Raw genomic sequence first — 26,393 nt, 5'->3', positions numbered from 1 at the left:
TGTCTGAGCACGAAGGCTATACACACGTGCCTGACACGGCATTGTTTCACAGAAATGATTTGATGTTGTTTTCCTGGCCAGGTCTGTGGAATAGCCACTCCTGGGAGGGAGGCTCCTCCATGCCTAATGTTTCCTTCAAAATATAAGTTAAATAACACATAGTTTGATTGATATCCACACGCCCCAATCCCCTTGAAGAGAGAACCACTCCATTACTTTACAACAACCATTTATGTAGCCAGTCACTCAAAAAGCATAGTGTTATATAAAAATATTTAACTTGTCTTTGTAGGTTCTTTCCACACAAGGTATCAGGTTTAATAGTAAACATGCAATCGCATCGCTCAGTCTGTAAAGATGTGGTAATGGACAGGTCTGAGTTTGACAGAAGGTGTGGGGAACAGAGGCTTTGAAGTAGAGCCCCCCTGTGGTTGGGAATGAGTAGTGCAAAATAGCCACAATTCAATCATGTCTGTCTGCTTTTTATAGGTGTAGTAAAGCCATTTTAATTTAGAAAACCTTTTGAGGTTAGAAAGAACGATAAATAAGTTGGGACATATATATTTTATATAGTGAATTTGTGACTGTGAGTATGTTACATTTTCACTGTCTACATTTGCTCATCTGTTGTATTAAATGAGACTTGCTAAAACTCCCTTTCACATAACCCTTCAAGCAGACTTACTCTGTAAAAAGAGTATCCATTGAATTACAGAGATACCATAAACAAGAAACTTGACCAGAGCAATGTGAGATAATGACTGAATTGGCTGTGGTGCATAACGTTATAAAGTTATTCTGCTTTGGACAGACTTTAACAGGCCATGTTTTGTACTGAGCCGTCTCGTCTCTGACCCTGAGCCGTGTGCAGTCGTCTGTCAGCAAACAGCTCTTCTCTCTATATCAAGTCGCCACTCCCTCTCGGAGCTCAGCACTCTTGGCAGATCAGTCTGGAGAGGCTGAAGGCACTGATTAGGCCAGACTAAAAGCAGTTATCAAGCACCTCGATAACAGCATGAGTAAGGGAGAAGGCATGGAGAGCGCAGCGCTGGGCCAAACCAAAATAATTATGTCAACGAGCAAGGCAAATTGGAGGCCTTATCAGAGAAGGAGGAAGGACAGCTTTTACGAGGTAGGTCGCCGTAAGAAAAAGACCTGTCAAGGGTGTGTGTGTGTGTGTGCACTCCTCCCTGTCTTAAAGGCACCATGATGTCATGCTGCCCCCCCCGTACACCTTAGTCATGTTTTAATGTGTATTGGCCAATCAGTAGGTTACAGGACAATAATGGCATTTGATTGGCTTGGAATAGCCAACTCACATATCCTCCAGACATGACCAATGTGCACATTTCATTGTGATGGAATAGTGTTGAGAATTGCCAACACCTAATTTTAAGCAATATACAGTACATTACATACGGTTCATATAAACACAGCAGTCATTAGTGCTCATAAACCTTTAATTTATATCACAAACTATTATGAGAGTACATTATGAGATTTGAATGTAAAAAGCATTTTATTCCATAGACTTATATAATGAGTAATGAATGCTTGTAAATTTGAATGTATGTACAGTATATGTCAGGTATCTTTGGGTTGACAAAGTATCTTTAGAGAAAGGATTGGCTTTCCAAACAACTCGTTTTATTCTAGTAAAAAATAAATGTCTGCCTCTACACCTCTAACTGTGGTTCATTCTTGCTTATTCATGTTTTTAATCATGTGCAACAAAATATGTTGCTCTGTGGCAGTTTGCAGTGCACTAGTTACTTTGGTAGTTCTCCAATTGTACTTTCCCTGAATTACACACTGACAAAGCCTTTTGAAATATTAGACAGACATTTTGGATTGAGCTCAGGCATGTCCAGGTGGATGCCTAGTGGCCTAGACATACGTTATTCATCCTACCCTTAATATGTCTGTTCAGATGGTATTGCTGACAGAGAGACTTGCAAAAAGGTGAGTCAGTAGTGTTAGGTGAACAGTGATACCCTGACAAACTACAATGCAGCACTCACTCTTGGGTATTCTACAACGTTGACATCAAATCCATAACTTCTTATTTTAGACTTTACAGAATATACGGCTGGCCAAATATGTCACACGTTTAGGAACGTTGCAGTTGTTCTCTTTCTATTCTCCCATCTCTCTTTGACGTTTTTGAACAGTTTCCACTGTTCCTCTCTCACGGTACAGTTTAACACATGAGCACGTTTTCCCAATGATTTCCATTGCATCTGCAAACAATTATTATCACTATTCCTCAATTCATCTAAAAGCTCCACCTTCTTTTATTGTATGGGATCTTTATTATATGAGGTAAGACAATGAAGTGCCAGGATGTTTTTCTTTTGAATATCAGACATCAAAGAGCTGTCAATCCAAATGAGCCCACACATGGCCTTTTATGAATCACAGTGCTTGGGGAATGCAATGAGACACTTAACACTTTCCTGGATCCAAACATGACAGGAGAGGTAATTCAATTAAAATAAGAAGAGCACTGACTAGCAAGAATGGCCTATTTTCTTGAAAATAATTGATGCCTTTTCTCAGTGTTTTATGTTGTTTTTTTCTCTTGGCCAAGTTCGTCTGCTGTAATCAATTTGTTCAAGGTAAAGCATTACTTGAATCAAGACACGGTAAATGTTGTATCAGCTCGGTGTGGTTACACAAGCTGGGTCTGTAGTTTTAGCTAATGTAGGTGAGCCTATTGCGTCCCAGTCCTTACCCAGAGTTAATGTAGTCCGTACATTTGAGGAAGTAAAAGCAGAGTTACAAAGCTAATTATTTAATCTTTCAATTCATAGGTCCACAAAGTCACCATACAAATCACGTCTTACAAATGCTTAAACTATAACATTGTCCAAACTTGTAGTACTTCTCTCCTGTGAAATGTCATGTGCGATACAATTAGGGGTGGTTGAAGGTGGAAGGGAAAGGAAAGCAGATATGTCTCCTAGCTATCAGCACTGTCAGCACACATTCTGAGTGTTGCCACTTTAAAAGTGCATTTTAATCTTTGATGAAAGAAACATTAAGAAGAGACATCTAACTCCATATTAGCTCTTTACATTTCTTAGAACCCTTGTACCTGACTTTGTTGGTAATGAACCAATCTTTATGACACTATAGAAAAACAAATGCTCAGAGAGAGACCTTTCATCCACAATTTACAGCTTAAAGTAATTGTCAGAAATTAGCGAAAGAAAAACCAAAAGTGTAAAAGGATTCATTAAACATGGTGACAGCCTACATACTGTAGCTATCAAAGTAGTGTCAATGTGCAACTGCTCATGCACCATTTGTCATGGCTATGCGTCTCTGTGAATTGAGTACTTGGCATAGCCCATGATAAATTCTGCTTAATCTTGCATTGAAACATGAACCCAGGTGGCTTGTTCTCAATATCCAAATCTGGCTTCACAACATACCTCTATGATAGGCTGTGTGCTATATCAGTTTAATGGAGAATGCAAACTCTAAAAGAATTTAGAAAATGGTAGACAGAAATGTTGAAAGTTAAAATGAATTTTCTCAAGCTGTTTCAACATTTCGCCAAGATATAATTCCTGTCAGAGGAATTGCCTTTCATTGGGAGTTTTGTCATTGTTCAGACCCTTTTAAAGACGTTTGTTTAAATGTTTATTGTCTTCCTACAAATTGATGGGGAACAGGAACTTGAACTTGATCTGTATTAGATGTTTCACAAATACAATAAGCTGAGTTGCTAATGACTAGCAGGAATTAATGGGGATGTTTTTCCCACTGATAAACAGTTATTGGTCACTGGGGTGACTTCTGTACTTCGATGTTTGTTTTCCCATTCTCTTACTTAACTACAGGGTGGCAGGTAGACTAGCGGTTAGAGCGCGTTGGGCCAGTAACCGAAAGGTTTCTGCTTTGAATGCCTGAGCTGACAGGTGAAAAAATCTGTTGATGTGCCCTTGAGCAAGGCACTTAACCCTAATTTACTCCAGGGGTGCTGTTATACTATGTCTGACGCTGTAAAACAATACATTTCACTGCACCTATCCGGTGTATGTGACAATATATTGATATATATATATTTTTTTTAAACATATATTAAGAAATTCCATAGTGACCTACACAGGGGAAGGCAAGTATCCTTGAGCTAATTAGAGCTATCCCCCTCGTAAGCTACAGGCATTTCTAAGGAGTCTTACACTCTTAGAAATAAGGTGCTACCTAGAACCTAGAAGGTTTATCCAGCTGTCCCCATAGGAGAACCCTTTGGTTCCACATAGAACCCAATAGGGTTCTATGTAAAACCCTTTCCCCAGAGGGTTCTACATGGAACCCAAAAGAGTTCTACCTGGATGGGGTCGGGAGACAGATGCAGGAATACGTAATAGTTTTTTTTATTATACCCAAAGTACAGTGTGCCGTGTAAAGGCACGGGGACAAAGACCAAACAAACACTATACAAAACACAGGTTAGAAACCCAAACAAAAGAGCGAGGAGTACCTCAAATAAATAACACAAGCGCACAATGATTAACACACAGGAGGAGACCCGCAATCATCTGCGCAATCCACAATGGCACGAAAGCCAAAACACACAGCACAGGTACTCAAACAAACCAACGGACATTGTAACAATAATCAACAGGACACTGGTAAACCAAGGGCACATTTGTACAATTACTAATCACTGGGAGTAGGGGCCAGGTGTGCGTAATGAAAGTTCCGGAGGGATCCGTGACACTGGAACCAAAAAGGTTCTACCTGGAATCAAGCAGGGTTCTCCCATGGACAGCCAAATAACCCATTTGCAACCCTTTTCTCTAAGAGTGTACAGTGTAACAGACGCTAGGCCTCAGCAGCCCCCCAGGCTGCCAAGCGCTCCGAGCCGATAAAATAAAGGGAACAGGAGCAGCTCTCAGTGGAGAGGTAGTGCAGTGTGCACACCAGACCAAGCGAGAGCAAGGGAACAAGTTAGTTAGTGGCCAGACCACATACTAACTTGCATTTCTTAATTAGATATGAACTTATACGCCAATCTTAAATGCCATCCAGTCAGAAATTCAAAGCAGAACTCGCACCTGATTGGGTGCGAGTGACGTCAAGAAGGAAGAGAGACAGTGATCAGGCTACAATTGAATCCAGCTGGAAGGAAGACACTTTTACAGTGATGACAGGAATAATCACAACTTCACCGAAAATGAATCCATGTGCATTTCTGGATATGAATTTCGGGATGACTTAAGATTGCGTGATTCCACCATATTTAGCAAAAGTTTCTCTCATCTCTCATCCCAAAATAGTTTTTCTGAGCTGTTGGTAATTCCACTTGTATTTATCAAAATGAGTTGAAGCTGGTAATGATGATAGATTAATCTTACAGAGGAGTGAATTTAAATAATCAGTATGCATAACCATGTGTTTGATTTGATTTCTGTCCATCTACCCATTTATGTATTTTTTTCTGTAGAAGAAGATGAAGTTAGACTGTTGTGTTGGACTAGTCTATCTGACCAATCAGTTCCCCTGCTCCTTCTTATTCATTATATACCCTACAAAATAGTCATAGGGAGAGTGGGGTAAGTTGAGCCAAAGGGGTAAGTTGAGCCGCCCTTGTTTTTAGGAAACCATGCAAAAAATGTCTAATTTTAACGGCTTTCCTCCTGGGAAGGAGAGGCGGACCAAAATGCAACGTGGTTGAAGTTCATGTTTTTAATATAGGAAAACTCAACATGAACATAATACAAAACAATAAACATGGAAAAACCAAAACAGTCCTATCTGGTGCAACAAACACAAAGACAGGAAACAACCACCCACCAAACCCAACACAAAGCCGGCTACCTAAATATGGTTCCCAATCAGAGACAATGACTAACACCTGCCTCTGATTGAGAACCATATCAGGCCCAAACACAGAAACAGACAAACTAGACATCCAACATAGAATGCCCACTCAGATCACAATAATTTGACAAAATACTACAGAAGAGGTCATATAACATTTTTAAAAAGGAAGGAACCACATGGGAAAAGTTGTACAAATTTGATTTTCACAGTCAAATTAATGAATTGTTATAAGACCTTTGCAGACTGTACAATTTTAGCCGTCTTATGCCACGATTTTGCCACATTGTGGGCAAGTTATTTGGTCGTAAACGATTGTCGGATGTCTTGGCTTGTTCAGTGTGACAGGGTCTAGGTCTGCCGATTAAGTACCCCTACAGTATGTGCGGTCGTAGGTTCGAACGAAGTTCTAGAAGTGTCCAATTTGTTTGCCTTTATTGTGTAGTGTGTCTGGTGTTACAAGCTGATCCCGGTGAATGACCAGAAGGAACACAGCCACCACAGAGTATGCACACAATAGTATGATTATTGTGAATTGACAGATTAGTTCAATTTAAACATTTAGCCTACATGCTACTGTATGCAAGAAGAATGGTTTATCTAAAATCTTGTTTACATGACACATCTGAAATCAGGCCACCCGATGGGATTTTGATAAATGCATAAAAACGGCAATCAAAATAAACGTTCTGCCACAGAGACCATGATTTTGCGGTTCGGACATACACTAACGTTCAAAACATAGGGATCATTGCTTTTGAAAGAAAAGCACATTTTTTGTCCATTAAAATAACATCAAATTGATCGGAAATACAGTGTAGACATTATTAATGTTGTAAATGACTATTGTAGCTGGAAACGGCAGATCTTTTATGGAATATCTACATAGGCATACAGAGGCCCATTATCAACAACCATCACTCCTGTGTTCCAATGGGACATTGTGTTAACTAATCCAAGTTTATCGTTTTAAAAGGCTAATTGATCATTAGAAAACCCTTTTGCAAATATGTTAGCACAGCTGAAAACTGTTGATCTGATTAAAGAAGCAATAAAAACTGGCCTTCTTTAGACTAGTTGAGTATCTGGAGCATCAGCATTTGTGGGTTCGAATAACAGGCTCAAATTGGCCAGAAATAAATAACTTTCTTCTGAAACTTGTCAGTCTTTTCTTGTTCTGAGAAATTAAGGCAATTGCATGTGAGAAACTGGCAAGAAACTGAAGATCTCGTACAACAATGTGTACTACTCCGTTTACAGAACAGCGCAAACTGGCCCTAACCAGAATAGAAAGAGGAGTGGGAGGCCCCAGTGCACAACTGAGCAAGAGGACAAATACATTAGTGTCTAGTTTGAGAAACAGACGCCTCACAAGTTGTCAACTGGCAGCTTCATTAAATGGTAACCGCAAAACAACAGTCTCAGCGACAACAGTGAAGAGGCGACTCTGGGATGCTGGACTTCTAGGAAGAGTTGCAAAGAAAAATCTATATCTCAGACTGGTCAATAAAAATAAATGATTAAGATGGGCAAAAGAACAGACACTGGACAGAGGAACTCTGCCTAGAAGGTGTGTGGACTAATGTAGTCAAAATGTTTACAGTGGGGTAAGTTGAGCTAATTGCAATGGGATAAGTTGAGTGATTGTTGAGCCAATGGCAAGTGTTTTCTTCCCAGGCGTAATGCAAGGCGTTATCGTTGGGATAAGAGGTAACAACAGGGCATGACCTATGTTAAAAGTGTTTTAAAAAGTACAAATAGTTTGTTAGGTGTTAAACCTGTGTTAAAATATGCTTAAAATGATTAAGACAATAAAAGTGATTGTGATGAATTGTGTTTGGGAAATAAAGATAGGCATGGTTTTATAAAGGTAGTGGTAATATTTAGTTCAGCACAGAAATGTATAGACAACTTAACTTACCCTGTCCCGCGGATCAACTTTCCTCAAGTTGTGCCAAGGCACCACCTTTTTTGGACAAGCTATGTTTTAAACTTTACATTAATTCTGATTGTTTACAGGGATACACAACATCCCAAATTATCCAAAAGTATGTGGACACTTGCTCATCGAACATCATTCCAAAATCATGGGTATTAATATGGAGTTGGTCCCCCCTTTGCTTTTATAACAGCCTCCACTCTTCTGGGAAGGCTTTCCACTAGATGTTGGAACATTGCTTCCATTTAGCCACAAGAGCATTAGTGAGGTCGGCACTGATGTTGGGTGATTAGGCCTGGCTCGCAGTCGGCGTTCCAATTCATCCCAAAGGTGTTTGATAGGGTTGAGGTCAGGGCTCTGTGCAGGCCAGTCAAGTTCTTTTACACCAATGTCGACAAACCATTTCTGTAAAGAATTTGTTTTGTGTACGTGGGTATTGTTATGCTGAAACAGGAAAGGGCCTTCCCCAAACTGTTGCCACAAAGTTGGAAGCACAGAACCATCTAGAATGTCATTGTAAGCTATAGCGTTAAGACTTCCGTTCAGTAGAACTGAGGGGCCCAGCCCGAACCATGAAAAACAGCCCCAGACCATTATTCCTCCTTCACCAAACTTGCCACTAGAGTTGGCGCTATGCATTGGGGCAGGTAATGTTCTCCTGGCATCCGCCAAACCCAGATTCGCCCGTCAGACTGCCAGATGGTGAAGCGTGATTTATCACCCCAGAGAATGCGTTTCCACTGCTCCAGTGTCCAATGACGGTGAACTTTACACCACTCCAACCGATGCTTGGCATTGCGCATGGTGATCTTAGGCTTGTGTGCGGCTCCTTGGCCATGGAAACCCATTTCATGAAGCTCCAGACGAACATGTCTTGTGCTGACGTTGCTTCCAGAGGCAGTTTGGAACTCAGTAATGAGTGTTGCAACCGAGGAGAGACAATTTGTACGTGCTATGCACTTCAGCACTCGCTGTTCTGTGAGCTTGTGTGGTCTACTACTTTGCAGCTGAGCCGTTGTTGCTCCTAGACGTTTCCACTTCACAATAACAGCACTTACAGTTGACTGTGGCAGCTCTATCAGGGCAGAAATTTGACATCCTATGACGTTGCCACATTGAAAGTAAGTCCATTCTACTGATTATGTTTGTCTATTAAGATTGCATGGCTGTGTGCTCAATTTTATACACTTGTCAGAAACTGGTGTGGCTGAAATAGCCAAATCCATTCATTTGAAAGGGTGTCCACATACTTTTGTATATATAGTGTATCTTTGTTAGAAAGATATATTTCCCTTGACGGAGTGCTGCTGAATGTAAATGAAAATGGCTCAACTTACCCCATTCCCGCCTACAGTGTAGTCAGTGTAGTCAGCTCAGCTATCCCCATTGAAACCGTGTCTGTGCTTCAACATAGGTTGGGCAAAACTTAACATGGTTGTGTTCGCCTTCTCACTGGAATAAAGACATCCTCCATTCCTGCTGTCATGACGTTGGCCTGGGGGTAGGTTTATGACAGTCCTAAATACCTCTTCCCCCCTTTTTCCTCTCTCTACCCTACTGATGTTACATTTGCAAACCCCTTTGGTTAACATAGTTCTGGGAACATCAGAAAGTGGGGGGAAATGAACTATATTCTAGTAATCCGACCAATTGAACATATGCGGTGATACTTAATGAATACGATGTCAGTTCGGTTGTCATCTGATACATTCTCATCAATGATAAGATGACATAAAATCTACAGTGGAAAGTCTACACATCAGAGTTATCGGATTCACGTAGAATTGTTGTTCAATTTAAATGTTTGAATATGAAATGATTTGTGATGGGATAAAATGTGATTTTATCTTCTAAAATGTGAGATTTGGGTTTTCATAAGGTTAGGGCTTTGCTCAATCAGTGGCCTGCCCCTGTGAAGGGACATGGGCTATAAAACTGTTCAAACATGCCCTCCTCTCCCTTCCTATATAAAGCCTTGACGACAATGTAACCTCCTGTTCCAAGGATGTGAGGACGATGGTCCGATGTCAGAATGGTTCAGATAATAACTACAGAACGAAGCCAACATGAGCGTGAGCTTTGGTTGCGAATGGTTTGAACTTTGAACTCTTATTCACTACAGAAGTGATACCTCCTAGCCGTTGAGTTAGCAACAGCAGCTGCAAACGCAGGTTAGGAAGGAACATACAGAGTATCCCGTCTATCACACAATGACATTACTACAACGTAACCAATTTACCAGCAAAGGCATTCTTCAAAGGACAAAGGACTCGGTTGGACAACACGGCCTTCCATCTACAACCAACCTACCGAAGCACAGCTCAGAGTAAATATTTATTGCATTTCCCTTTTCCAAATGGGCAGTAATTTAGAATGCATAAGATACTGTATTTACGATAGCACAGATTCGTCCTTTGTTCCTCAGTCTTCCCACTCATTCAATCAAACCCAGCCCTTTTCTTTTGTGTAACAAGCTGCCATATCTGTTCCGCCCGCTAGGGACGTTTTCCTTTATTACGTCATTTGTAATCAAGTTATGATTAATTATGTGTATGTGCAATTCTGTGTGATTAGTTCGGTATTTAGTAAATAAATAATTAAACCCAATTTTGTATTGCTGATTCAACTTGTTAGCCAGGGTTCGTGAATATCAAGAATTTACAACTTTCAGATGAAACTGAATTAAAGTGAAGATTAATATTGACTGCTATTGATGTAAAATATTACTAGGTCTTTAAGAGTTTATTCGGAAGATAACAGCTCTATAAATATTATTTAGTGGTGCCCCGACTCTCTAGTTAATTACATTTACATGATTAGCTCAATCAGCTAATATTAATTACGGAGAAATTATTTTATAGAATAGCATGTCATATCTCTTTGGCCATAGCCAAAGACACGACACTGCCAAAGACATTGTGACAACTCACATCTCAATATAGGGCTACTTAATGTTAGATCCCTCACTTCCAAGGCAGTTATAGTCAATGAACTAATCACTGATCATAATCTTGATGTGATTGGACTTAATGAAACATGTCTTAAGCCTGATGAATTTACTGTGTTAAATGAGGCCTCACCTCCTGGTTACACCTCCTGGTTACACTAGTGACCATATCCCTCGCTCATTCCGCAAAGGCGGAGGTGTTGCTAACATAGCAAATTTCAATTTACAAAAAAACTCAGAGGTTTTCGTCTTTGGAACTTCTAGTCATGAGATCTATGCAGCCTACTCAATGACCTTTTATAGCTACAGTTTACAGGCCTCCTGGACCATTTACAGCATTCCTCACTGAGTTCCCTGAATTCCTATCGGACCTTATATTTAATATTCACATTTTTGGTGACTTTAATATTCACATGGAAAAGTCCACAGACCACTCCAAAAGGCTTTCAGAGCCATCATCGACTCTGTGGGTTTTGTCCAACATGTCTCTGGATCTACTTACTGAGACAGTCATACTCTGGACCTAGTTTTGTCCCATGGAATAAATGTTGTGGATCTTAATGTTTTTCTTCATTTTCCTCTACTATTGGACCACCACTTTATTATGTTTGCAATCTCAACAAATAATCTGCTCAAACCCCAACCAAGGATCATCAAAGTCATGCTATCAATTCTCGGACAACCCAAAGGTTCCTAGAGGCCCTTCCAGACTCCCTCCACCTACTCAAGGACATCAGAGTGCACAAATAGGTTAACCACCTAACTGAGGAACTCAATTTAACCTTTTGCAATACCCTAGATGAAGTCGCACCCCTAAAAAACAAAAACATTTGTCATAAGAAACTAGCTCCCTGGCATACAGAAAATACCCGAGCACATTGACACATTGATGAAAATAATAATGGCCTCTAAACCTTCTAAACCTTCAAGCTACATACTGGACCCTATATCAACTAAACTACTGAAAGAGCTACTTCCTGTGCTTGGCCCTCCTACGTTGAACATAATAAACGGCTCTCTATCCACTGGATGTGTACCAAACTCACTAAAAGTGGCAGCAATAAAGCCTCTCTTGAAAAAGCCAAACCTTGACCCAGAAAATATAAAAAACTATTGGCCTATATCGAATCTCCCATTCCTCTCAAATGTTTTTGAAAAAGCTGTTGCGCAGCAACTCATTGCCTCCTTGAAGACAAACAATGTATACGAAACGCTTCTGTCTGGTTTTAAACCCCATCAAAGCACTGAGACTGCACTTGTGAAGGTGGTAAATTACTTTTTAATGGCGTCAGACCAATACTCTGCATCTGTCCTCGTGCTCCTAGACCTTAGTGCTGCTTTTGATACCATCGATCACCAAATTTTTTGGGAGAGATTGGAAACCCAAATTGGTCTACACGGACAAGTTCTGGCCTGGTTTAGATCTTATCTTTCTGAAATATATCAGTTTGTCTCTGTGGATGGTTTGTTCTCTGACAAATCAACTGTAAATTTCGGTGTTCCACAAGGCTCCGTTTTAGGACCACTATTGTTTTCACTATATATTTTATCTCTTGTGGATGTCATTCGGAAACATAATATTAACTTTCACTGCTATGCGGATGACACACGGCTGTACATTTCGATGAAACATGGTGAAGCCCCAAAATTGCCCTCCCTGGAAGCCTGTGTTTCAGACATAATGAAGTGGATGGCCGCAAATGTTCTACTTTTAAACTTGGACAAAACAGAGATGCTTGTTCTAGGTCACAAGAAACAAAAATATCTTCTGTTGAATCTGACAATTAATATTGATGGTTGTACAGTCGTCTCAAATACAACTGTGAAGGACCTCGGCAGCGTAGCCTAGTGGTTAGAGCGTTGGACTAGTAACCGGAAGGTTGCGAGTTCAAACCCCCGAGCTGACACGGTACAAATCTGTCGTTCTGCCCCTGAACAGGCAGTTAACCCATTGTTCCCAGGCCGTCATTGAAAAAAATAATATGTTCTTAACTGACTTGCCTGGTTTAATAAAGGTAAAATAAAAAAAAATTAAAATGAAATACTCTGGACCCTGATCTCTCTTTTGACGAACATATCAAGACTGTTTCAAGGACAGCTTTTCTACGTAACATTGCAAAAATCAGAAACTTTCTGTCCAAAAAGGATGCAGAAAAAGTAATCCATGCTTTTGTCACTTCTAGGTTAGACTACTGCAATGCTCTACTTTCCGGCTACCCTGATAAAGCACTAAATAAACTTAAGCTAGTGCTAAACGGCTTCTAGAATCTTAACAAGAAGCAAAAAAATGTATCATATTACTCCAGTGCTAGCCTCTCTATGAAGAGCTTCCTGATAAGGCTTCCTGATAAGGCAAGGGCTGATTTCAAGAATTTACTGGTACAAAGCATTACATGTCCGGGTTGATGGCCCCCCTTAGGTTGTGCCATGGTCTGAGAGCTATACTCGGCCTTGTCTCAGGATGGTAAGTTGGTGGTTGAAGATATCCCTCTAGTTGTGTGGGGGTTGTGCTTTGGCAAAGTGGGTGGGGTTATATCCTCCCTGTTTGGCCCTGTCCGGGGGTATCTTCGGATGGGGCCACAGAGTCTCCCGACCCCTCCTGTCTCAGCCTCCAGTATTTATGCTGCTGTAGCTTGTGTCGGGGGGCTAGGGTCAGTTTGTTATATCTGGAGTATTTCTCCTGTCTTATCCGGTGTCCTGTGTGAATTTAAGTATGCTCTCTCTAATTCACTCTCTCTTTTTTTCTTTCTTTCTTTCTTTCTTTCTTTCTTTCTTTCTTTCTTTCTTTCTTTCTTTCTTTCTTTCTTTCTTTCTTTCTTTCGGAGGAGGAGGAAGAGGAGGAGGAGGAGGACCTGAGCCCTAGGACCATGCCTCAGGACTACCTGGCCTGATGACTCCTTGCTGTCCCCAGTCCACCTGGCCGTGCTGCTGCTCCAGTTTCAACTGTTCTGCCTGCAGCTATGGAACACTGACCTGTTCACCGGACATGCGACCTGTCCCAGACCTGCTGTTTTCAACTCTCTTGAGACAGCAGGAGCGTTAGAGATACTCTGAATGATCAGCTATGAAAAGCCAACTGACATTTACTCCTGAGGTGCTAACCTGTTGCACCCTCGACAACCACTGTGATTATTATTATTTGTCATCTATGAACATTTGAACATCTTGGCCATGTACTGTTATAATCTCCACCCGGCACAGCCAGAAGAGGACTGGCCACCCCTCATAGCCTGATTCCTCTCTAGGTTTCTTCCTATGTTCTGGCCTTTCCAGGGAGTATTTTCCTAGCCACTGTGCTTCTACATCTGCATTGCTTGCTGTTTGGGGTTTTAGGCTGGGTTTCTGTACAGCACTTTGTGACATCAGCTTATGTAGGAAGGGCTATATAAATATATTTGATTGATTGATTGATTGATTGATACAGCACTTACTTGGCTCAGACCAAATCCTGTCACACTATGATCTGTTTAACCTGTCTTGTGATTGTCTCCACCCCCTCCAGGTGTCACTTATTATCCCTGTGTTTCCTGTCTCTCTATGCCAGTTTGTCTTATATGTTTTTCAAGTCAACCTGCGTTTTTCCCGTACTCCTGCTTCTATTCTCTTTTGCTAGTCCTCCTGGTTTTTGACCCTTGCCTGTTTTCTGGACTCCGTACCCGCCTGCCTGACCCTGCCCTGAACTCGAGCCTGCCTGCCACTCTGTACCTCCTGGACTCTGAACTGGTTTTGACCTTAGCCTGTCCATGACCATCTGCCTCCTGTGTCTGCATCTGGGTCTTGCCTTGTGCCCTTATACTACCTGGAATCATGCCTAGGCCATCAATGGAATGGAAAACAAAAACCAAGTAAACAATAACAAAAATTAAGCATTGTTCAAAGGACCAGTAAAAGACACAGCATATTTTACAAGCTTGCATTCTTTGTTGGATCACTTGTTTTTCAATGGAGATGGGAAAATGGACTCGAGCAGCACGCCATGTCCCGTAGCATTACATCCACCTATGGTCGAGATGGACCAGTTAATTTTTCATGGAGATCTCAAAACAGATCCGAGCATCGGCGCCACTTCTCGAAACACACCCACCTTCTTGGGTTGTATAAAGGTTTTTATCACCCTTGCTGAGAAACAGATGAAGATGGAAATGTTAAGTATTCCCTGTCGGAATGTCAGCCGAAAGATATTGTGGATTTATCACTCCGGCCTGAGAGCTAACTCTGCCTCTGAGTCCCGTGAAGAGGTAGAACCTTGTGCCCAAACACGACCTGCATGACAAGCCAAACTGCTCCGCTGGCATGCCTCCCCATTAACAACTCTGCTAGGAGCAACAAAATTTCGGCATCAACGATGCTCTTTAACAAGAGAGCACAGAAGAGGCTGACCTCGCTTTAGTCAATTACCCTTTATTAAAAGAAGGACTGGTGGATTAAAAATAAATACCAAAAACAAATGGTGTTTTATCCTTTGGCTTAGACTAAAGTGTGAAGGGAATGCATGAGCAGGAGTGGAAAGAATTTCAGGACTACAGACACGAGTAAGCTCCCATGTGTCTGCTGAAAAGTCACCTGCCCCCTACAACTCAAACAGTCTCTCCTTTCAGTTGCTGGCCCGGTGGTTGGCCTATCGTGCCAATGGCACTTTGTGTGCTGGACTGTGTGCTGTGAGCAGAGAATGGGACAAAATGAAAATGTGTTTGCGGACCAGCAATCAGTCAGCTAGGATATATGGCATAATTACTTTCGGACAACGGTCCAAATTTGTGCATATCAAATTAAATATTTTTTTGTAGATTATTTCCATTGAGCAATAAACCCCTGACAAGTCTGTCTCTCTTCCAGTCCCCACATAACAGCCCTCTCTTTACTTCCATATCCCCAAATGATTTTTTTTTCTGTCCATGCTTACATAAAAACAATGGCTTTCCTTGAGTTGTTTTGGCCACAGTTACATACCATTGAGCTCACACTGCTTTACCATTTATCTTAATGAAGCTTCCTTAGAATACGAGAGTGGACCTGGCCACTGTGTGGTCACATTTTACATTCACCATAATTAGAAAAACATGGCGAGGAGCGAGCAGATGTTTTCTCGATTCCTAGGCCCATAAGCGGAGGTGCGAAAGTCTTCATCAACACTATTACAGACATTCCTTAAAGTGCGGACGTCTACAGGTAATTGTTGTGGGATGTTTTCCTTGGAGGGAAGAGCAGAAGTTTTGTGTCACAATGTGACTTCATGAACTATTGTGATGACTTTACACCAATAACACTAAGGTCTCGCTCCTTCAAATTCTCACCTGTTGAACCAGAATGGAAGGGTGACGTAAGGATAGAGCATCATGCTTTCCAAGACAGCATCATGGAAAAGGATTCTAAGAACCCTGCCAAGAGAATGTCTTCATATGGTTTAATACGGTCCTTGAAGAATCTAAGGTATTTTGTTTCTCTCAGAAGTGAGTGATGAAATTGCTGACTTCTATGATGAGGGCAAAGACATTGGCAGAGACATAAATATGTTGCATTTTGATTTGAGTGATTATGTTGTCAGTCAACTGAAAGAGACTGAATTTCACAAAGCTCCCAGAACAGTTGATGATGTTAATGAGAAGACATTCTCCCTCCACCTGTTGTGTATACAGCCCTTATTCAGGAAACATGACAACGGACACTTTGGGGGATTTGGCACAGTGAAAAGAGAAGGGATCACAAAGTTTGAAAAGGAAAACCATTAAGGGCTGGCACATCCTAGACACCAGCTTCGGTTAAAATTTTCCCCTTCTCATTCCTTCCCAAGTGAGCACAGCTGCTGCAACAGGAGGTGCTCCAGGAGGATTGGGGCGACAGAGTAAGAGAGAGGGAGAGTGTTTTTGTTTCCCCGTGCACCCACTCTTTCTTTGGGAGTGTCCATGGCTGGCAGTGGTTAGATTCATTAGCTCTCACACCAAAAATAATGGTAAGCCCTTGCCTAGCAGGTTCACTGGACATATTACAGACATTACGCAGTGGATTCGCACCATAAAATAACCCCACAGCTTCACGCCAAGAACCACAGCCAGCAATTAACAATCTCTTGATCCACAAAAACAAGTCCCGTCTTATATCTATCCATATGTAGGCTTGCTCTGCAGTGAGGTCACTCCTCAGCAATGTGCCGAAGGGATCCTCAGGGAGCAGGCCGCTGAGTACCATATCTGTTTCGCACTGAAGTGTTCAGTCTCAAACCCCTTGTTTCCTGTTTTATTTGAGGTCAAGCTCTGAAGAACAGAACCCAAGCTTTGAAGGATGTAGGGCTGCCGGCCCACAAAGGTGTGTCTGAAAAAAAACATCTTTAGGATGTCATAAGTTGATGAAATCAAGGAATGACTAATTATACTAATAATCAGGAACCATTTAAGATATTTTCAGCATGTATCTGGAATTCACATAAATGTGTAACAAGATAAAGTGATTATTGGATAAAGATCATTCCAATCTTATCTGATACTGTAATTGCCAGCTATGACTGTGGAGTCCCTGAGGCTGGTAGCAAGAGCAAGACTAAAAACTTAAAGACTTAATGTAAAGTTCCTCAGATTATTGTCCCTGAGCACTGTTCTACCTGTTATCAGTTTACCGTTAATACTTTTGATATACAATATTTTATTGGGAATTTCATACAGTAGACTTATTTTCCACTTGCTTGTGCACAAGTGTTTCCCCCCCGCTCTGCTGCAACCACAACATTTACGAAGAGGAATTGCGTGTGGCTGGGACTGTAGGTGAAAACAAGGTAAAAATATTGTGGGAGTATTCATTTGGATTCAGAAATTAGCGAGACACTGGTGTTCTGGTGAAGGAGTACAGAGCTCACACTTGCATCATAACACCGTGCATCAGGGAAGTGCTCCCGGCAGAAACATAGAGTAACCCTGTCAGGTGTTGTAATTAAGATCTGATTGGTCTAATGTTTAAAATGCCCTCCTCAGTGGGTTCAAGTTGTTAAAGATGAATCTGGCCTCCCACAGATGGTAGTTGTTAGAGCCAGTGTTAATCCAGACACACTGAGCAGCACAGTAGATGATGCACAGTGCACCACTTGTTCTTCATGAACATGGTGTAAATCAGTCTCAGCTCCTTTTGGGGACGTGTAGGAACAGGGGTAGTAATTAACACCAGGGCTGGAATACAGGAGTTACATATATCACAATGTTGAGTTGTGCAAACTGGAGTTAATACAAGAAATAATACACAAAGGCAGAAATTAAATTCCTGACTCCTTTGAGACTTAATGATGATGATGAAACATACACTTTTGTAAGAACTGACGCTGGAGATGCGAAGCAGATACGGAGAGTGAACATTTAATTTACACAGACATGGAACAGGACAGGAACTGCATCAGAACAGGGTAATACAAAGACATATGAAAATCAATGCTGAAGTGGGGAACAACGCTAACAGACAGATATAGGGGAGGAAAATACACCAGTGATTGAGTCCAGGTGAGTGCAATGAATCGCTGATGCATGTGACGAGGGGAGCAGGTGTGCGTTATGATGGTGGCAGGAGTGCGTAATGCAGAGCAGCCTGGCACCCTCGAGTGACAGGGAGGGAGAGCAGGAGCAGGCGTGACAGTTTTAGGCTGATTTGACCATTCTCCATGACTCACTTCATAACTTGGAAGAACAAGTTTTTGGAATTGTAATGGGTCTAATCCCTAAGTTTTTTTCCTCTGACCTTTTGCTTGCTGATTAAAATTGAGCTGCATAACTGGGCATCTATTAACTCTGGCTTTGGATATTTTTTTTATTATGGCATTGGTCTTCTCACAACAGAAACTCTTAATTGTGTTAATAAAAGCACCAGACCTCTGCTTGGAAAATGGATCAACACATACTGCATCTGAAATGCCTGGATGTTGGACTTTTAAACTCTAAAGACTGACTAGAATGCTGAAAACCATTGAGACATTGAATGCTTTGGGCCATGGAAACATTGCATACTGTGTGCTACAGGTGTTTTCACTGCTTTGCTTAGAAATAATCAAACAAATTTCATGCAGGTTAAAATAAAAAGTGTTACTGGAATATTGTTATGCCAGTGTACCTACCCTAGGTTCTCCATGACTAAATCTGATAATTACAAAATAATGACATGTTTGCTATGGGATTGCAATGAGCACAGATAGTGGCTGCCGTATTGGTGGTGTCACATTGTACTCGGGTGTCACGACTTCCGCCGAAGTTGGTGCCTCTCCTTGTTCGGGCGGCATTGGCGGTCGACCCCACTGGCTTTCTAGCCGCCACCGATCTACATTTCTTTTTCCATTTGTTTTGTCTTGATTGTACACACCTGGTTTACATTACGTTATATTCCCTATTAACCCTCTGGTTCCCACATGGTTTTGTGCATGTTTGTTCTTTGTTAAGTAGTCGCTCTGTTGTGTCGAGCTGGAATATTTTCCCTGTATGGAATTTGTTTATGATTTTCCGAGTAAAGTACGTTGTTACTCTGTGTCCTGCGCCTGACTCCATCCTACCTGCTGCACACTGACACTTGACAGAAACACGCACCACAATATGGAGTCAGCAGGTACACCCGGTCCTCAGTTACCAGTAGTGGAGTGCATCCAGCAGCACGCGGCGATGCTCCAAAATCTTGGCACAGCCATGGATCGCGTGTTGCACACCATGGAGCGATGGGAGAAAGGGGGTTTTCCCGCACTCCCGTCCACTTCACCCCAACCCACACCACTGTCCATTCTTCCGTCACCTGAACCCAGTGGGATTCGGCTCTCGCTCCCGAGGGCATATGATGGGACGGCTGCCGGGTGCCAGGGGTTCCTGCTCCAGTTGGAGCTCTACCTGGTGACCGTCCACCCGGCTCCCTCGGAACACGAGAGCGTGTCCGCCCTCATCTCCTGTTTGTCGGGGAGAGCACTTGAGTGGGCCAATGCCGTATGGGGGAGAGAAGGTCCACTATGAGGATTTCACCCGGCGGTATTTGATCATCCACCGGAGGGGAGATCAGCGGGAGAACGGTTGTTCCATCTTCGACAGGGGATGAGGAGCTCACAGGACTTTGCACAGGACTTCAGGACCCTGGCTGCCAGCGCGGGATGGAATGAAGGGGCCCTGATCTACCATTACCGGTGTAGTCTACGTGAGGACGTTCGTCGGGAGCTGGAATGCAGGGACACCACCCTTACCCTCGACCAACTGGTGGATTTATCCATCTGGCTGGATAACCTGTTGGCCACCCGCGGACGTCCGGATCAGGGCCCGTCCATTCCATCCCCCAGCACCTCTGATCCTACACCTATGGAGCTCGGATGTGCTGGGATGTGCTGGGCAGGGCACTGGTGGATCATCCCAGGTGAGTAGGCACCCGACTCACCCACAGCTTCCTGTTGCACACATGTCTGTATGTATAGAATTTTATGTATAGAGTTTTCCCCGCATTCTCAGCATAATGCGCTAGTTGATTCAGGCGCAGCTGGGAACTTTATTGACCGGTCATTTGCACTTAGATTAGGGATCCCTATTGTTCCTGTTGATGTGCTCTTCCCTGTACATGCCTTAGATAGTCGTCCTTTAGGGTCGGGCTGATTAGGGAGGTCACAGCTCCATTATGCATGATAACGCAGGAGGGTCATGAGAAGAGAATTAGTCTCTTTCTGATCGATTCTCCTGCGTTTCCTGCGGTGTTGGGGCTTCCCTGGTTTGCCCCACTAATTTGTGGCAACAGAGGGCTCTTAAGGGATGGTCACGTCAGTGCTCGGGGAGGTGTGTAGGTGTTTCCATAGGTGCAACTACGGTGGAAAGTCCAAACCAGGTCTCCACCATACACATTCCCCCTGAATATGCCGAATTGGCTCTCGCCTTCTGTAAGCGGAAGGCCATTCAACTACCACCCCATCCACAAGGGGGATTGTGCTATAAATCTCATGGTAGATGCAGCACTTCCCAGGAGTCACATGTATCCTCTGTCACAGGAGGAGATGGCGGCTATGTCTCCGAATCTCTGGGACAGGGATACATTCGGCCTTCCACTTCACCTGCCTCCTCTTTTTTGTGAAGAAGAAGGATGGAGGTTTACGCCTGTGTATTGACTATCGAGGTATAAATCAGATCACGGTTAAGTACAGTTATCTGCTGCCTCTTATAGCCAGTGTGACAGAGTCATTACACGGGGTGCGCTTCTTCACAGGAGCGCTTACAACCTGGTGCGTATCTAGTAGTGGGATGAGTGGAAGACGGCATTTAGTACCACCTCTGGGCACTATGAGTACCTCGTCATGCCGTACGGGTTGATGAATGCTCCATCAGTCTTCCAATCGTTTGTAGACAAGATTTTCAGGGACCTGCACGGGCAGGGTGTAGTGGTGTATATAGATGACATTCTAATATACTCCGCTACACACACCGAACATGTGTCCCTGGTTCGTAAGGTGCTTGGTCGACTGTTGGCGCATGACCTGTACGTCAAGGCTGAGAAATGCCTGTTCTTCCAACAGTCCGTCTCCTTCCTAGGGTTCTGCCTGTCAGCGTCAGGGGTGGAGATGGTGCAGTGGTTCTTAGGGTTTGCCAACTACTACCGGAGGTTTATCCGGAGTTTATCCGGGGATTTGGTCAGGTAGCGGCTCCCATTACCTCCTTGCTGAAGGGGGGACCGGTGCGACTGCAGTGGTCAGCTGGGGTGGACAGGGCTTTTGGTCACCTGAAGGCTCTGTTTACATCGGCTCCCGTGCTGGCTCATCCTGGTCCCTCCTTGGCATTTATAGTAGAGGTGGACGCGTCCGAGACGGGGATAGGAGCTGTGCTGTCTCAGCGCTCGGGTACGCCACCAAAGCTCCACCCCTATGCTTTCTTTTCGAAGAAGCTCAGCCCGGCGGAGCGAAACTATGGTGTGGGGGACCGGGAGCTGTTGGCTGTTGTCAAGGCTCTGAAGGCATGGAGGCATTGGCTTGAGGGGGCTAAACACCCTTTCCTCATTTGGACTGACCACCGCAATCTGGAGTACATCCGGGCGGCGAGGAGACTGAACCCTCGCCAGGCAAGATGAGCCATGTTTTTCACCCGTTTTGTTTTCACCCTTTCTTACAGACCCGGTTCCCAGAATGCTAAGGCAGACTCATTGTCCTGGATGTATGCCACAGAGGAGCGGTCCACGGATCCCACTCCCATATTTCCTGCTTCTTGCCTGGTGGCACCGGTGGAATGGGAGGTGGACGCGGACATCGAGCGGGCGTTACGTACAGAGCCCACTCCCTCCCAGTGTCCAGTTGGGCGTCTATACGTTCTGCCTAATGTCCGAGATCGTTTGATCTGTTGGGCTCACACGTCCCCTCCTCTGGTCATCCTGGCATCGGTCGGACAGTGCGCTTTCTTAGCAGGAAGTACTGGTGTCCAACTTTAGCTAAGGAAGTGAGGGTTTATGTTTCCTCCTGTTCGGTGTGCGCCCAGTGCACGGCACCTAGACACCTGCCCAGAGGGAAATTACAACCGCTACTCGTTCCACAACGGCCATGGTCACACCTATCGGTGGATTTCGTGACGGATCTTCCTCCGTCACAAGGAAACACCACAATCCTGGCCGTTGTGGATCAGTTTACTTAGTCCTGCCGCCTCCTTCCTTTGCCCGGTCTCCCTACGGCTCTACAGACTGCGAAGGCCCTGTTCACCCACATCTTCTGGCACTACGGGGTGCCTGAAGATATCATTTCTGATTGGGGTCCCCAGTTCACGTCTAGAGTCTGGAGGGCGTTTATGGAACGCCTGGGGGTCTCAGTCAGCCTCACCTCGGGTTTTCACCCCGAGAGTAACGGGCAGGTGGAGAGAGCGGGCAGGTGGAGAGAGTTAACCAGGATGTGGGTAGGTTTCTGCGATCCTATCGCCAGGACCACCTGGGGGAGTGGGCGGCTTTCATCCCCTGGGCAGAGATGGCCCAAAACTCCCTCTGCCACTCCTCCACTAACCTATCTCCTTTTCAGCGTTTTATGAGGTTAGGGTATGAGTCGGTCCTGGCACCGTGGCATCAGAGCCAGATCGAGGCGCCTGCGGTGGATGAATGGTTTCTGCGTGCGGAGGAGACATGGGACGCTGCCCATGTGCGCCTGCAACGGGCCATCAGGCGGCAGAAAGCGAGCGCCGACCGCCACCGCAGTATTTCCCCGGTTCTCGAACTGAAACCTACCCCTTCGCCTGTCCTGCCGGAAGCTGGGTCCGCTGTTTGTGGGGCCATTTAAAGTCCTGAGCAGACTGAACGAGGTTTGTTATAGGTTACAGCTTCCCCCTGATTACCGTATTAACCCCTCTTTCCATGTGTCTCTCCTCAGGCCAGTGGTGGCTGGTCCGCTCCAGCAGTCTGAGGTGCGGGAGGTTCCTCCGACCCCTCTGGACATTGCGGTGGCCCCGGCATATACTGTGCGAGCCATCATGGACTCAAGGCGTCGGGCAAGGGGCCTTCAGTACCTCGTGGAGTGAGAGGGGTACGGTCCAGAGGAGAAATGCTGGGTGCCGGTGGAGGACATCCTGGACCCTTCCTTTACTGCAGGAATTTCACCGTCTCCACCCGGATCGTCCTGCGCCCCGTCCTCCGGGTCGTCCCAGAGGCTGGTGTCGGAGCACTGCTGGAGCCGCTCGTCAAGGGGGGTTACTGTCATGACTTCCACCGAAGTTGGTGCCTCTCCTTGTTTGGGCAGCGTTCGGCGGTTGTCGTCACCGGCTTTCTAGCCGCCACCGATCTACGTTTCTTTTTCCATTTGTTTTGTCTTGATTGTACACACCTGGTTTCCATTCCGTTATAATGTATTCCCTATTAACCCTCTGGTTCCCACATGGTTTTGTGCGTGTTTGTTCTTTGTTAAGTAGTCGCTCTGTTGTGTCGAGCTGGAATATTTTCCCTGTATGGAATTTGTTTGTGATTTTCTGAGTGAAGTACGTTGTTACTCAGTTCTGTGTCCTGCGCCTGACTCCGTCCTACCTGCTGCACACTGACACTTGACATCGGGCCGTCATTTTGCGTCTTCCCCATTCCTTACTGACTGACTGACTTATTTAATTTGCTAGAAAACTGATCCCCCAAAATTAAGTTATACCTACATGTAACTGAATGCTCAGCTGGGAATAATCCAACTGGGTTCTCAGGACCAAGAAGCAGAAATATACTTAACTTTCTCTAAGGCTGTAGTACATGCATGTCAGTTCGTCAAATTTCTGCCCTGCTAGAGCTGCACCGGTTAACTGTAAGGGCTGTTATTGTGGGTATGTCTAGGAGCAACAACAGCTCAGCCGCAAAGTGGTAGGCCACACAAGCTCACAGAACAGCGAGTGCTGAAGTGCATAGCACATAAAAACCGAGTCCCGAACTGCCTCTGGAAGCAATGTCAGCACAAGAACTGTTCATCGGGGAGCTTCATGAAATGGGCTTCCATAGCCGAGCTGCGGCACACAAGCCTAAGATCACCATGTGCAATGCCAAGCGTCGGCTGGAGTGGTGTAAAGCTCGCCGCCATTGGACTCTGGCGCAGTGGAAATGCGTTCTTTGGAGTGACGAATCTGGCTGTGGCAGATGCCAGGAGTACGCTACCTGCCCCAATGCATCCTGTAGTGCCAACTGTAAAGTTTGGTGGAGGAGGAATAATGGTCTGGGGCTGTTTTTAATAGTTCGGGCTAGGCCCTTTAGTTCCAGTGAAGGGAAATCTTAATGGTACAGCTTACAATGACATTCTAGACTATTTTGTGATTCCAACTTTGTGGCAACAGTTTGTGGAAGGCCCTTTCCTGTTTCAGCAGGACAATGCCCCCGTGGACAAAGCAAGGTCCAAACAGAAATGGTTTGTCGAGATCGGTGTGGAAGAACTTGACTGGCCTGCACAGAGCCCTGACCTCAACCCCATCCAACACCTTTGGGATGAATTTGTATTTATATTTGTATTTATTAGGGATCCCCATTAGCTGCTGCCAAGGCAGCGGCTGCTGCCAAGGCAGCGGCTGCTCTTCCTGGGGTCAAAACATATTTAAGCACTTACATTACATATAAAACAAAATATAAAACAGTACATCATATAACATTATTACACCACTACATATCTACAATAAATAAAAAATAATACCACCATACAACAATATCACAATGTGTTTCTTTTCACAGTCCGCGTTGTTCCATAAGATGTATATTTACCCATTATTTAAATCTGATTCTACTTCTTGCATCAGTTACCTGATGTGGAATAGAGTTCCATGTAGTCGTGACTCTATGTAGTACTGTGCGCCTCCCATAGTCTGTTCTGGACTTGGGGACTGTGAAGAGACCTCTGGTGGCATGTCTTGTGGGGTATGCATGGGTGTTCGAGCTGTGTGCTCGTATTTTAAACAGACAGCTTGGTACATGTAGTTTGTCAACACCTCTTACAAAAACAAGTAGTGATAAAGTCAATCTCTCTTCCACTTTGAACCATGAGAGATTGACATGCATGTCATTAATGTTAGCTCTCTGTGTACTTTTAAGGGCCAGCTGTGTTTGGCTGCCAGACTTATTTGCCATACCTTTTTCCGATTCCTTCTCAACCATACAATTGTTCAATTCCTCATCAATCCAAGTTTTTACAGTAATTGTCTTAATGGGTGCATGCTTATTAGTAACTGGAATAATAAATTCCATAACTGAATGATGGGGCCGAGTTGGCTTTTTTCCCAAAAATGTCATTTAAGGTGCCATAAAGCTCTTTGCTATAATTCTTTATATAATTGATCTTTGTTTCATAGTATAGTTTATTTTTATTTAGTTAAGTCAAATGATTTATTAATTTGCAGTATGTTTGCCAATCAGCTAGGCTGCCAGACTTATTTGCCATAACGTTTGCCTAAACCCTCTCAACCATACCATTTTCCAATTCCTCATCGTCATTTTCTCAATGTGTGCGTGCTTATTAGTAACTGGAATAAGCAATTTCATAAATGTGTAAAGTGCAGCGTCTGCTTGCTCCTCATTACACACCACAGAACAGCAAATATTTTTTACATCATCAACATATGAATCACTACTGTCACGTTCTGACCTTAGTTCCTTTGTTTTGTCTTTTGTCTTTTGTTTTAGTATGGTCAGGGCATGGGTTGGGTGGGTTGTCTATGTTAGTTTTCTATGATTTTCTATTTCTGTGTTTGGCCTGGTATGGTTCTCAATCAGAGGCAGCTGTCAATCGTTTTGTGGGTGGTTGTTTTCAGTCTTTGTGTGTCTACACCATACAGAACTGTTCCTGTTGTTTCTTTGTTGTTTTGTTATTCAGTGTTATTATTATTATTAAAAAGATGAACACGTACCACGCTGTGCATTGGTCCTCACCTTCTTCCACCACAGACGATCGTTACAACTACTAAACGTATAGTATACACTACAGGACATTAGGCCCAGGCTCTTCAACTTTGATTTTCCTAGATATGGCTACAATATTGTGATCACTACATCCTATGGATTTGGATACTGCTTTAAAGCAAATTTCTGCAGCACTCGTAAAGATGTGATCAATACATGTTGATGATTTAATTTCTTTGCTTTTTTTAAATGAAATACCCTGATAGGTTGACTGACAACCTGAACCAGGTTGCAGGCACTGGTTACAGTTTGAAGTTATTTCTTGAATGGGCTGCTTGATGAGAGCCAGTCAATATTTAAATCACCCAGAAAATATACTTC

General features: G+C 43.7%; 1 long non-coding RNA gene across 1 annotated transcript; it reads left to right on the top strand.

The window, feature by feature from the left end:
• The first annotated feature begins 948 nt into the window (after positions 1–948).
• LOC127908679 (uncharacterized) lies at positions 949–19,211 on the top strand. Its single transcript, XR_008067993.1, has 2 exons — positions 949–1,132; positions 13,547–19,211. It is a non-coding gene; the product is annotated as an uncharacterized LOC127908679 (long non-coding RNA).
• The last annotated feature ends 7,182 nt before the right edge of the window (positions 19,212–26,393 follow it).

This window comes from Oncorhynchus keta, chromosome 18 (genome assembly GCF_023373465.1).
Source record: "Oncorhynchus keta strain PuntledgeMale-10-30-2019 chromosome 18, Oket_V2, whole genome shotgun sequence".
Classification (NCBI taxonomy): Eukaryota; Metazoa; Chordata; class Actinopteri; order Salmoniformes; family Salmonidae; genus Oncorhynchus; species Oncorhynchus keta.
Note: the sequence above shows the minus strand (reverse complement) of the source record. Positions and strands in the feature narration are given on the sequence as shown.